The 13,254-nt window shown below is 42.6% G+C and overlaps 1 long non-coding RNA gene across 1 annotated transcript in view; it reads right to left on the minus strand.

Annotated features, from left to right (window-relative positions):
* Positions 1–9,173: 9,173 nt before the first annotated feature.
* The window catches only part of LOC126487090 (uncharacterized), a 4,743-nt gene continuing 662 nt past the window's right edge, over positions 9,174–13,254 (minus strand). Inside the window, exons 2-3 of the long non-coding RNA XR_007588274.1 lie at positions 12,279–12,400; positions 9,174–9,296 (exon numbers count right to left, since the gene is read on the minus strand). This is a non-coding gene — a long non-coding RNA (uncharacterized lncRNA). The remainder of the gene's footprint in view (positions 9,297–12,278; positions 12,401–13,254) is intronic.

Below are 13,254 nucleotides of genomic sequence, written 5' to 3' on the forward strand. Positions count from 1 at the left end.
TCAGGAGACTATGGGAAGGGATCTGGATTTTGAGTTACTTAGACCTTCAGGATCCATTCCTTACCTGACCAGAATCTGGAAGTAGAAAATTTTATTTATTTATTTATTTACATATGTTTGTGGATGTGGTTTCCACACCTGCTCATGCATATCCACATATCGTTGCATGTATGTGTGCATGCATACATATGCCTGGGGTTGACATCAGGCATCTTCTCTGATCTCTCTAAACCTTACACATTGAAGAAGGCTCTCTCCCTGGGTCTGGAGCTCGCGGGTTCAGAACCTGGATTCAGCTACTCTAGGCAGTCCCTCTGCTCCTGGGATTGCCCATCTCTGCCTCCCTCGAACTAAGGCCTAGGGGTCTAAACTGCAGTTCTCATGCTCAAGCCGCAAGAATTTGACTCACTGAACCATCTCCCCAGCCCACAGAAGTATTTTTGTCACCATAAGCTGTTTTTATTTTATAGGAAGTATCAGTAAGCTAAACCAAATGAAAAAAATCAACTAGACAGGAGAATGCCAAACAAATTCTCCCATGAAACTTGGAACATTTTGTATTTAGATGTAATGACAGCATTTACAATAGCCCAGTGGCTCACTACTTGATTTTGCAGTCCCTGCTCACCCCATAAAGCAACAGCAGTAACTTGTTTTGTAGAAGCAAGATTGTCTGTCTATTCACAAGGCTTCTGCCCACGTGAATGTATTCCATTATGGGTAAACTGGAGATAAAATGGGAAGTTTAAGATGATTATAGGTCAGTGGTTTTAAATTGTTAATGTATAAAATATCCCAGAGGCATATGCTGAATATATAGCCCGTGAAAGACACAATTAAATAAACAAAAAGCAATCTACAAGCTGGAATGTGCTTTGGGTTCCATGGAGTGTTCTAACATGTGTCCTCTAGCATCTAACTTAACAGGGCTGAGAGGACAACACAAAACGGGGCAAATAAATTAATTTTGCTTAATAACCCAGCAGGATAGTGTGTAGGGGAGCAGTGCAAATTGAAAATATGAACTTCGGGATAAACAGCAATGCTTAAGGGCGTGGAAGCTTCCTAGAAGATCACAGGGAGTTATGAAACAGAAGAGATGGAATGAGTTTATTGATAGCTTTGTCTGCAGTTATTGTGCCTATATCATAAGGGTCTCTCAGCAAATGAAAAACAAGTCCCGAGGTAGGAGACTATTTTCAGTCTAGATTAGACACGTTGTCAACATACATGAGGCCCTGGAGAACCTATGCTCATTTGCTTCCCTTTGAGAGTTTAAGAATCCCTTGATCATGATAACCAGCCTCCTTATTATCTTGACTCCTGGACCTACAGTTACTCATCCAGGCTACCAGCTTCTCACCCTATAGGGCTGGACCTACAGTTACTCATCCAGGCCACCAGCTTCTCACCCTGTAGGGCTGGACCTACAGTTACTCATCCAGGCCACCAGCTTCTCACCCTGTAGGGCTGGACCTACAGTTACTCATCAAGGCCACCAGCTTCTAACCCTGTAGGGCTGGACCTACAGTTACTCATCAAGGCCACCAGCTTCTCACCCTGTAGGGCTGGACCTATAGTCACTCATCCAGGCCATCAGTTTCATACTATAATGCTGGACCTGTAGTTACCCATCTAGGCCACCAGCTTCTCACCTAGCTGACAAAAGCACTTGAGAAGAGACTGCCACCCTCAGTGCCATGGCACATGCTGTAGAGAAACCTCCCAGCATGACAACTAGAAAGATGGCTCACAAAACTTCAGAAGTGAACACAGGAGGCTTTCCAATTCTCTGACTTTCCTAAACTGTGTGTGTAACAATTTAATTTATTCTCACACTGATACCCATAGTTGATGGGGAACCTCCTTTAGTCAATGGCCTCTGAAAGGCTGGACCAGTTTGGGTGTGGCCTTGGGTAGGAAAACGGTGTGGGCCCACCTGCTATGTCTCTTTTGTCTCTCACCTGAATGCTGGGATTGGTTTCTGGTTTTGGTTTGTATAAAGGCCTGTGAGCTGTGAGTTCCTCCTAAATAAAGAACCCCTTTATTATACTCAATTATAAACTAGTGTGGGATTATTTTATTCATGTTTGCTTCATCTAATACCCAATGCGGGTATATGTCTATATAAATAAAGTTTATGTTTTCCACAATGAACAATAAATTTTTAAAAAAAAAAAATTAAAAATTACAAAAAAAAAGGGAACCAAAAAAAACAACTCCATCTGGTTGATATGTCATCATGATGCTGATAGGACTACTATAAGACTGGTATTGGGTATCAGCTGCTCAAGATGGTTCCAACTGGGTTAGCTGAAATTGTGCACCTTCTTACAACATTCTGGCAAGAATTCCAAATAAAAATTCAAAAAGACCTACCAACTACTCAGAAACTATTCCCAACAAAGTATGTCCTCAGTGTTAGGGACATCAATTAGGGGTTGGTTATAACTGGTATAGGGTTGGGGGTTGGGATGAAATTTTGTCCATTCAAGGATATCACAAAAAAGGAAATTGAATGGGATAATACAGAGATTAGGATGAGCTTACTCACACTAATAATAATAATAGTGACTAATAGAGTAAATACTTGAGAACAATTATTTATAGACAGTTTATATTGGTATAGAGTCTTATATATTGATACAAATTCAAATTATATTTGTTATATTGAATATGCTCNAGTGCAGATGTTAAACTGTTTCTACCACAGAAGGGTGTATGACACAGAGTGCAGATGTTAAACTGTTTCTACCACAGAAGGGTGTGTAATACAGAGCGCAAATGTTAAACTGTTTCTACCACAGAAGGGTGTGTAATACAGAGCGCAAATGTTAAACTGTTTCTACCACTAAGTCCTTTGATTTGGTTATTTTACAAAATGTCCTTAACCAATCTGGCAAGTTTAGGTTGTTTTATACACATATATAAAAAGAGATTGAACACTTCTATGGTCTGTTCGATGTAATCCTCATAGAGAATATGATCCTGGTGGTTATTTCCTAAGTAATGGCATCATTCATTATAAATACTGCATCTTCTGAGGCTGCAGTAACACTGAGATTTAGAAGTTACTTAACAATAAAACTCTGGGGAGACCCTAAAGGTTATGTTAAGCTATAAAATGTGCTCACTTTCATTGTAAGTGGAAAACAGGTATTTTTCTTTGTACAATAATTGCTAGACTAACATATTTTCCTCGTTGATTTAGGTTCACATAAGATATGAATCTCTAGGTCCATTATTAACCCACAAGACACATGTGGTCCCATTGACAGAGTGGGGCTTATATTATTTAAATCATTTTTAATTATTAGTGTTGGTGCACGTGAAAAAGGTGGGGGAGGGTGTGTGTGCTGTGCCACATCCATGGAGGTCAGAGGACAAGTCTGTGGAGTCAGGGTTCTGCGCCTACCTTTCTCTGGGTTCTAGGGCTGGAGCCCAGATACAAGGCTTGCCCTGCAGGAGTCATTGCCCCCCGAGAGGTCACTTACCAGCCACACTTTCCTACTTAAAAACCAAAAACTGCCTCTTTCCTTAACAACATTAAAAACTGCCAGCTTTGTTGATCATTTTTTCAACACAAGCATGAAGACTTGCTTTTAATTCCCAGAACACATTTTATTAAAATCAAAGGTACGTGCTCTCCAGCTCTGGAGAGACATAGACAGGCAATTCCTGAATTATATTAGCAATCTGCCAGACTACTCCAAGTAGAAACCTGCAGGACAATAAGGAACCCTGTCTCCAAAAACAAGGTGACTTGGGCTGCCAGTGTTTCCCATAAGAACCAGAGATGTCTAAAACCCTGGTACCAGGCCCAAGAAACTTCCTGGTTGTCCAGGGTTGTCCAAGGAACTCCCCAAACAGTAGAGATTATAGATGCATCCACTGCCTCTCGGGTATTGAGGAAAAAAGATTGTAACAGCAAAATATCAGGAAATCAGCTATGCAAGTCTCTCCCGTGGAAGCAAAAACAAGATTGGAACAATGGAACTATCAACTGACATGCTAATTGGAAGGTGGGCAATCTCATGGGATCCCATCCCTAGACAAAGGGCTACAGGCAACTAAAGACTGCTGGGAGAAAAAGATGAGCTTTTCTCAGGGATGAGACCCTCATTGGTTGTCCAATACAAAACAGTTAGCCTTGAAATCACAGAAACAATTCACCAATAAAATGGACTCAGCAAGGTATGTGCATGCGTGTGGTTTATGCAACAATAATAAACAGAGAAAGAAGGGTTACCAACTTGAAAGGGATCCATGGGAGGGTGTGAGGGGGGATAGCTAAGAATGGCTAAAGGGGGAAAGGGAGAAGGGAAAGGAATATAATTCTGTTTCAATTAAAATCATTTTTTCAAAAGGTCTTAGAAGAAGCTCTGGCCTCCTCAAGCCTGTGCACACACACACAAGTTGTCAATTTACTTAATGTGGTAGTTGGAATGTAATCTGCCCCCATAAGCTCATAGGGAATTTATTAAAAGGTGTGGCTTTGGTGGAGTAGGTGTGGTCCTGTTAGAGGAACTATATCACTGTGGAGGCGGCCTTTGAGGTCTCATATATTCTCAAGCCATGCCCAAGTTCACTTTCTGTTGTCTGTGGATCAAGGAATAAGACTCACAGCTACTTCTCCAGCACCATGTCTGTGTGCACACCACCATGCCTCCCATGTTCCCACTATGAAGATAATGGACTAAACATCTGAAGCTATAAAACACCTCAATTAAATATTTTTCCTTTATAAAAGTTGCTGTAGTCATGGTGTCTCTTCACAGCAATAGAAACCCTAACTATGAAACTTAATAAAGTGAAGATTATAGGTTTTACAAATGTATAAATATATTTTAATACCAATAGTTTAGGAACGAAAGAGAGAAATAGAGAACAAATTGTACTGTGAAAGGGCCCTCAGGCTTTGAAGGCTGCTGTCAGGAGCTCAGAAAGGGGGCTTAAACAGAGAGTGTTTCCCCAGCGTGCTCCACAAAGATACAGAGAATTTAATTTCCTGTTCTCCACAACCAGAGTTTTGAGGCAAATAAATGGTTTATCCAAGCTGCTGATGCAAGGCATAGACAATGGGGGAGCTGAAGTTGATGGAGAAAGCAGAGATTGCTGAGGTCAAGGCATGCAGTCAAAACACAACGTGTGTGTGTATGTGTGTGTGCGTGCAAGCCCATACATGCGCATGTGTATGCCTCTATGTCTAGTGTGAATTTATGTCTAGTATGTGTATCTATGTTGTATGTCTGTGTTGTGTGTATGTGTCTGTGTGTTTCTGTGTGTATGTCTATGTATGTCTAATGTGTTTTTGTATCTAGTGAGTATATCTATGTGTGTGTGTGTCTGTGTTGTAGCGTGTGTGTCTGTGTGAACAACTATGCAGTGTTTATGAGTGGTCTCGAATATGCACATATAGATAGGAATATTAAGCGCTGGTGCTGGAAATGTGGCTGAACTGAGCTCAGGTGGATACAAAAGGCCAAAGGACCTGGGGAAAAGCAGTGCTGCAGGATGACCTCGGAGAGGGAGCAGCGCTGCAGGATGACCTTGGAGGAAGCCCTCACTGGACCTGAGTTTAAATAGCCCCAGCCTCCTAGTAACAGACTACTTGCTGGTTTCTCTATGTTAACCGTAGTTTTAAGAGGCTCTCAGTGAACACAGCTATCATTCCTCTCCCGCCACAGTCGTCACCAATATCCAGGCCAACCCAGAGAAGCAGTCCAGGCTCCGCAGCCGACGCTGCTACTTTTATGCTTAAATTCCTCTTACCTGAGGCAATAGGCATCTTGTTGAGTTCCATGTGGAATTAAGGGCTTATGAGTTCTTTTTATAGGAAAAGGATATTCTCCCTCTTCATATTCTTGTTTAGAAAAAATCTTGTAGACATCTGTCCAACACAAAGATTCCCTCTAGATTCATGGCTGACAACCTTTTCTGTAAAGGGCCAGACAGTAAATATTTGAGGCTTTGGAGGTCATATGAATCCTGTTGTGCCAACTATTGTTACATGAAGCAGCCATAGACCACATGTAAATAAATGAGCATGGCTGTGTTTTAATAAAACTTTATTTACACTATGAGGAACAGATTCAAAATATGGACAATGTTTGCCAGTTTCTCCTCTAGTGAAACACAACCGTGTGTCCTTTTGAAGTGAGTTAATATTCAATCTACTTTTGTAATTGGCCAATTTTAATTTTGCTTTACCACTCAGTTTTTTTGTCAGCAACTTTTCATTGTCATATATGGAGCTACATGCATTTCTTTACACCTCATCCTACCCCAGAGCTCTACAAGGCAGTGCCAATTCACTCTGCTTAGAGCTCGGGCACTGAGACCTAAACTCCACAATGGCGGCTCTGCAGCCATCTCCTTCCTCATCATAGAATAAAGCACATCTTTGGGATAGGAGGCACAGGCCAGGGGCGTTGGACTGAGGCTTTACTCTAATAACACATTTTCATTCGTGATCTTCTAACTCTTTCCTTTCCCATTCCCTTCCAGAAAGGGATGCCATTGTATGTGACCTACGTAATTTGGCACTAGCCCGTTAAAGAATGCCTGTCTGTCTTTGGAGCCCTGTGAGCAGAACAGTCTGAAAGAGCCCGTGCTGCTGCAGGGAAGTGATAAACGGTAGATTAGCCTGGCGGGAGAGATAATCTTTGCCCCCTGACACCCCTTTTCTGACAACAGCCAATAGGCTTCTCCTGGTGGTGGACTGCACATACATGCTGGTTTCTTTTAGTCCCAAACAATGCCAACAGCTGTGTTTGCACGTTATTGCTTGCCAGACCTCATATCTGTCATACTTGTTCAAACACCTACAAGCTGAGCAAAGGCTGATGGGCGGGAAGGGGTATTCTGCCGTCTGTGGCTGGGGAACTGAATTCATACTGACACGGGCTAGTAGGAGGATTTTTTCCTACAGTTCTGCCAGAACTAGAGAATGAACTAGAATTGTGATGGTAAAACATATGCTCCATGTGCTTAGAAGACAGTTTTCAAGCAGGGAGATCGTTCAGCTGGTAACATACTCCCTTTCCACACATGAGGAACTGTTCAGGCTCCTGTTCTGTGTGAAAAGTCCAGGGGTACCGGTGCACACTTGTAATCCCAGTGCTCATGAATACCTGCCTAGCCTACTTGGCAAGCTGCATGCCAGGGAGAGACCTTGTCCCACAAAGCAAGATGGAGTGATGCTCAAGGTTGTCCTACTGACTCCATTCACAGGTCTGCGTACATATGCACACTCGCCACACGAACATGTGACTTTTCTGCACTTCTGCAGCCTCCACCTCAATTAGAGTGTGACTCACCATAGTCACCCATACTGTAATCATCCTGCAAAAGAAATACATGCTTAACCTAGTAATAAAATACCCAGGGTCGGTCAGTGAGTTCAGACCCTCTGATCTCAACCTCTCCTCTACTGGGTAGTTATTCAATCATCCAAGGCCTCAGCCTGCTCATAAGCCAGCAGTCTACACCCATGTTGGTGATCTTCCATTTTCTTGCCTTTGTGATTCACACTTTGAATTCAGATTGTTTGAAGCTGAGCCAAACTGATGCTTTTTGGTGTTTTATTACTGTTTTGAATTATGACTGGAATCCACAATGATTTTTAATTTTGTGCCAAAGTTATTCCAAAGTGCTTACTTTGGCAATGAGCTCTAGAATGTCTGTCCCTCAGTAGGCACTCAATAAATACTCAAGCATTCTTAGTACACACACACACATATATATATACATATATATATATATAATATTTCTTTACAAAGTAGAAGCAAGATGTACCTGGCATATGGCAGACTGACTTCAGATCTCTTTAATGGCAGAGAACACTAAACAGAGCCCTGCTATGTTATCTCCTATGAGTAAATGATTTCCTCAATATCTATAAAAAAATATTCTGGACACAGTTTTTTGTTCCTGGGAATACATAATTCAGCAGTTCAATCTCTAGGGCTATAGCTGAGTTGGTAGAATATTTGACTTGTAGAAGTCCTCAGCACCATACAAACTTGGCGTGGTGGCACATACCTGCAATGCCAGCATTAGGAGGTAAGTAAAGGAGAAGCAGAAGCTCTGGACCATCCTCAACTACACATAGTGTTGAGGCTAGCATGAGCCACATAAGACCCAGTCTCCGCGAAATCAACGTGCACATCCCTAAGCTATGAAGACTTGTGTGACAAGTCCTCTTATATGGACTTGTACAAAGCATCAGAGTTTTACCCTAACAGTTTTCTTTCGATGACTTTTTTTAATAAGAGGAGAAAGGTGTGGAAAACAAGGGGTTATAGGGACCTTTCAATTCTCAAATCGAACATATCTTATGAGCATGCATCAAAAGTGCTCCTAAGCTTGGTTGGGCCTGTGTCCCATACCTTTAATCACAGCACATGGGAGGCAGAGGCAGGCGAATATCTATGAAAGTCAGCCTGGACTCCATGGTGAGATGGAGGCCAGCCAGAGTTACATAGCTAGACTCAGTTTAAAAAAAAAAAAATCAAAAAAAAAAAAAGCCAAACTGAGGGCTGAAGAAATGGTTCAATGCCAAGTGCATTGCTGCTCTTGCAGTAGACCTGGGTTCATTTTCCAGAACACACATGGCAGTGGGTTCACATCTGTCTATCTATTCCTCCAGTTCTCTGGGATCTGATGTCCTTCTGCCTCCACCCTGTCAACATGCAGCACAATACTCAGACCCATAAAGGAAGAATAAATAAATGTGTTTTACAATGTTAGGATACTCAGTTCCATTCTGGGCTGCAGTAGTGACTCAGAAGTTAAAAGCACTGGCTGTTCTTGCAGAGGACTTGGGTTCCATTCTCAGTACCCATGCAAGCTTACAATCCTCTGTAACTTTGATTATGGGGATCTGGTCTAAACCTTTTCTGGTTTCTATGAACTCAGGTACATACATGGTACACATATATACATTCAAGCAAAAACACTAGTACCCATTAAAATTAATCAAGTCCTTTTTAAAAAAAATGATAAAATTCTATCCTGTGAGCAGTACACACACACACACACACACACACACACACACACACACTCCAGATGGGCCTTCCCCATCAATGACAGCTACCAGGAAAGTTCTGCAGGTTTGGATTCCTAGGGAGATGACTCTCACTATGGCACTTTGACTTTGAATCAACCTTACCCTCCAATCCATTGTGGTCAGCCTTCCATCAGGGGGACAGGAAAACACAGAAAATAACAGGCTGGCTTTTCAAATCCTTCCCATAAACGTGTCCTATGACAACTTCAACTGAAGTCCAGTGCCTCTGTCAAAAGGATGCAGATACGTAAGCCTTTCCCTCAGGAAGGGCATGTGTCGGAACAAGATATAATTGATAACACAAAGAGGAATCCTTTTTCCCTCTTGTGACACAGATGGGTAGTTACTGCTCTGCTTGAAAAAGAAAATCCATGTGTTTCCTTTCCAAATTGTATTTCTTTCTTTTATTCTTTTTTATTTTGAGAGAAGAAGGGGAAACAAGGTCTCATATAACTCTGAGGACAACATTGTGGAACTGGTTCTTTCTACTTTTGCATGGGTTCTCGAAATCTCACTTAGACTGTCAGGCTTATGTAGGAAGCAATTTTACTTGGTAAACTATCTGGCTGGCCCAGTAGTCCCAACCTTAAAACTGACAGACAAAACCCTCTGAACACAAGCATGGGGAAGAGACTGGCGGAAAGTTCCTGCTAACCAGTTCATCGGCTACACAATCAAAGCCCTTTGCTGAAATGCTTGAAGCCCAATATGTCTCTGAACTCATCATTGCCTGCTCCTGAGAGTTGAGGCGCTGCACATACCACACAGCACTCAACATTCTATTGCGGTACAAGGCTGTGTCTCTAACCGAACATGTGAGTAACACCAGCATCAAAAGATCTATCAATGTGCCGGTAAGTTACAAATAAAGCTGGTGACTTCATACACTAAGACTTGAATTTTTCTATAAATGAATCTGCTGCAGCCTTATAATAAACCTTTAGAGTTCTGAAGATTCGAGGATTTGGCACATACAGATAAGAGACTGTGAGTTTGCATTTGACTTCATGTCTTAAATAGCTCTGTGATATATCAAGGTAGCAAGATAAGAAAAAAGTCAGGAATAGTATGTAACCTTTATCTCAGAAAGCAGAGAAAAGAATATTTGCCTATATTTTTGAAACATGCCGATACAGGAGCTGAGGAGATTTCATTTCATCATGTTTGCAATGCGTGTGTGAGCAGGGGACTTTCTCAGAACCCATGTAAAAGCCTGGCATGGCACCACACATCTGAAGCTTCAGCATGGGTAGAGACTGGCAGACACTGGGGCCTTTCTGCACAGCCAGTTTAGCTAAAATAATGAGCTCCGGGTTCAATAAGAGAGCAGCTTATCTAAATAATAAGGATAATAATAATGATGATAATAACAATAATGTAGAGTGTGATAGACGCAGACACCTCGCATCAACTTCTGGCCTCCACAGACACATGCATACACAGGTACATACACATGTGTGCATACAACACACACAGATTTTGTTTATACAAAAAGAAAGAAAGTTCATTGGTTGGAGAAGGGAGGTGGCAAGAGCACAGGAAACGGGATAAAGGAGGCTGGGATAAAGTTTCCCTTCTTTAACCAAACCTTGATTGTGCTGAATTTTAGAAGTGTGCTGTCCTTGCAAATCTAAAGCAACATGTAGCAGACCCATGTGCAGCTGAGTCCAGAACCGAGGCAGCAAATGGCCACAGGAAGGCTGATCCATGATTTGGGACCACAGCACTCAAAAGAGCATCCCTCGGTGATCTGTCACCTCAGACAAAAGCACTATTAACATGATTTCTTTGCAGTTGTCACCTTGCTGGCAGTCGCACTGCAATTGCCACTCCAAAGCTGTGGTCAGTGTGTTTGGAGATAAAGCAAATGAGGGGATGGACTGGTCGTGCTGGGAACTGGAATTCTCAGCATCTGAAAATGTGTTGCAGAGGCATTGTGGGAAAATTAAGAAAGGCACGGGAGACTTTGGGCTGAGGATATTGGTAAGAACTCAGTAACCAAACTGAAAGGAGACTATACCTGAAGATAAAAAGAAAACAAAGAGGGTAATTTCGCACTACAAAGATACACCAGCGAGGTGGCCCTCCTGAAAAAGCCACCCAGGCACTGGTTAACCTGAGTTCAGTCCCCCAGAGCCATCATGTGGTGGAAGTGAGACCTGACACTCGAATGTTGTCTTTCGGACTCCTTATGAGCACCCAGGCCTCATTCAAACCCACACAAAATAAATGAAGTCAGAGAGAGACTTTTATTATTGGTAGATACATGCATTTCCGTGCACTCAGTCACCATGGGAAACTAACCACCATGAGCTGGTTAAAATCACTGAGCTGAAAAGCTCTGAAGTTGTGATTTGAAGTACTGGGGCTCTTCCCATCAAAACTAGTCAAGCACCAACCTAAAGAAGCCCCCAGTGGACCAAAATGGGGCAACATCAACATCAACAAGAAAGATGATTGCAACAGATGAGCCCTGGGCTCACCTTCAAGAAGTTCACCTTCAGACTAAATTTGGAAGGTTATTAAGGAGGTGAAAGGGTTAAGGAGTGCTCAGATTCCTTTTCCTTTTTTTCTGAACTCTAAACTGCTTCTTAGTTCTATGGCACTGAATCCTGGGCTTGGAGAAAATGTTTACCCCTACCCCTGTAAGCTTCAGACGCAGTTGGTTTGGACTGCATATTGCTGGTTGGAGCCCAGGGCTTCTTATTCCTCTTTAGCAACTACCTCCACTGAAGACTTGATTGTGAGTGACTTCCATCCTCCAGAGGCACTTCCTTGGCTTTCTAAACAGCGGCACTCACAGCTCAACACACCACATCCTCCTTTCTACCCCAGGCACAAGCCAATCTGCAGAAAACAATGCTTCGCTCTGGTATACAAATGCTGAGGTAAGCAACTCCCTCACTAGGGTCCCTGACAGGCTGGGTCCCTGTTCTTCAGGGGTTCATCTTCCTTGCCTGGAAACGGCATACATAATTAGTCTTCAAAACTTTCCATGGTCCCCCATTAGCACAGGTGTTAGTCGTGTGTCTCACTGCTGTAACTGATGAAAGCAACTTAAGGAAACAAAGTTTGACTTCGGCTCACAATGTGGAGGGACAGTTATAGATGGTAGTAGGGTAAGGACTGATGAATGCCGGTGTCTGCACTCCAGGGACCCCAACCCACAGTGGGACGCTGTCCACATTCAGGGTGAGTCTAACCTAACCTCAAAGTTCCATTGTAGAAATGTCCAGAGGTTTGTCCCTTAGGTGACTCTAGATCCTGTGGCGTTGACAGTGTTGATCATCACAGCTCATGTCCTTGTGACCTCTTCTTCAGGCTACAGGCCTAGGGCACAAATATATTCCTGGGCTTTAACCACGCAACCAAGTTGCTCTTCATACACTATTGCTTCTGTTCATGTGAAGCCTTGCTAACTGTACTGAAGCTCCCCAAAGGTTGGGTGTATTCTGTCTGGTGTTTATCCTCCAGTGCAGATTTTGACACCCAGGGAGCACCCAGCAGACCCTTGTTATCCAGCAGAGAAGTATGTGGTCAGTGTAAAATCATCAAGAGGACATTTCTAAGAACCACCCGGAGCTCACAGCAGCATTTCCTTATGACCTCACATCTCCCAGCAGGTCCTTGACTTGAGTTTCACGCAAGTTGCTAATGTCCTGACATCACTATTTCATTAGATTTGCAATCTCACAACCTAGGTGCCACCAAAACAACGTGAGGATTAAAGCAACCTCAGTGAAACACCAAAAATGCTACACTGCTAAATGTTAGAATAAACATTCTATTGGACTTGTTGTGGGATATTTGATCACACTGTAACACCCCAAGACTGTGTTAATAAAGTTAACGTTGAATCAGGGGGCAGAGCCAGTAACTACTGACTGAAATTAGCCATAGAGAAACCAGGACTGTGGGTGGAGAACATGCACAGGAAGGAGTAGGGAGGGACTTAGAGATGTCATGCTCTTCAATCTGAGAAGTGCGGAGAGGCACTTTCTGAGCCTCTGGTTAAAAAATAAGGAGGGGGGGAATCAGCTGGTCACTCCTCCTCTGCTTCTTTGATCTATCAGGTTGAACATTTGTCTCCTGAGTCCTTATTGGTAATAGATGAACTTAGATAAAAACAACAGGGTCTCAAAAACATTCCCATGTGGCAACAAGATTTGCACTACAAGCACCAT

The sequence above is a fragment of the Alexandromys fortis genome, unplaced genomic scaffold, assembly GCF_014885135.2.
Source record: "Alexandromys fortis isolate MF-2015 unplaced genomic scaffold, M_Fortis_MF-2015_v1.1 scaffold_96, whole genome shotgun sequence".
In the NCBI taxonomy this organism is placed as follows: domain Eukaryota; kingdom Metazoa; phylum Chordata; class Mammalia; order Rodentia; family Cricetidae; genus Alexandromys; species Alexandromys fortis.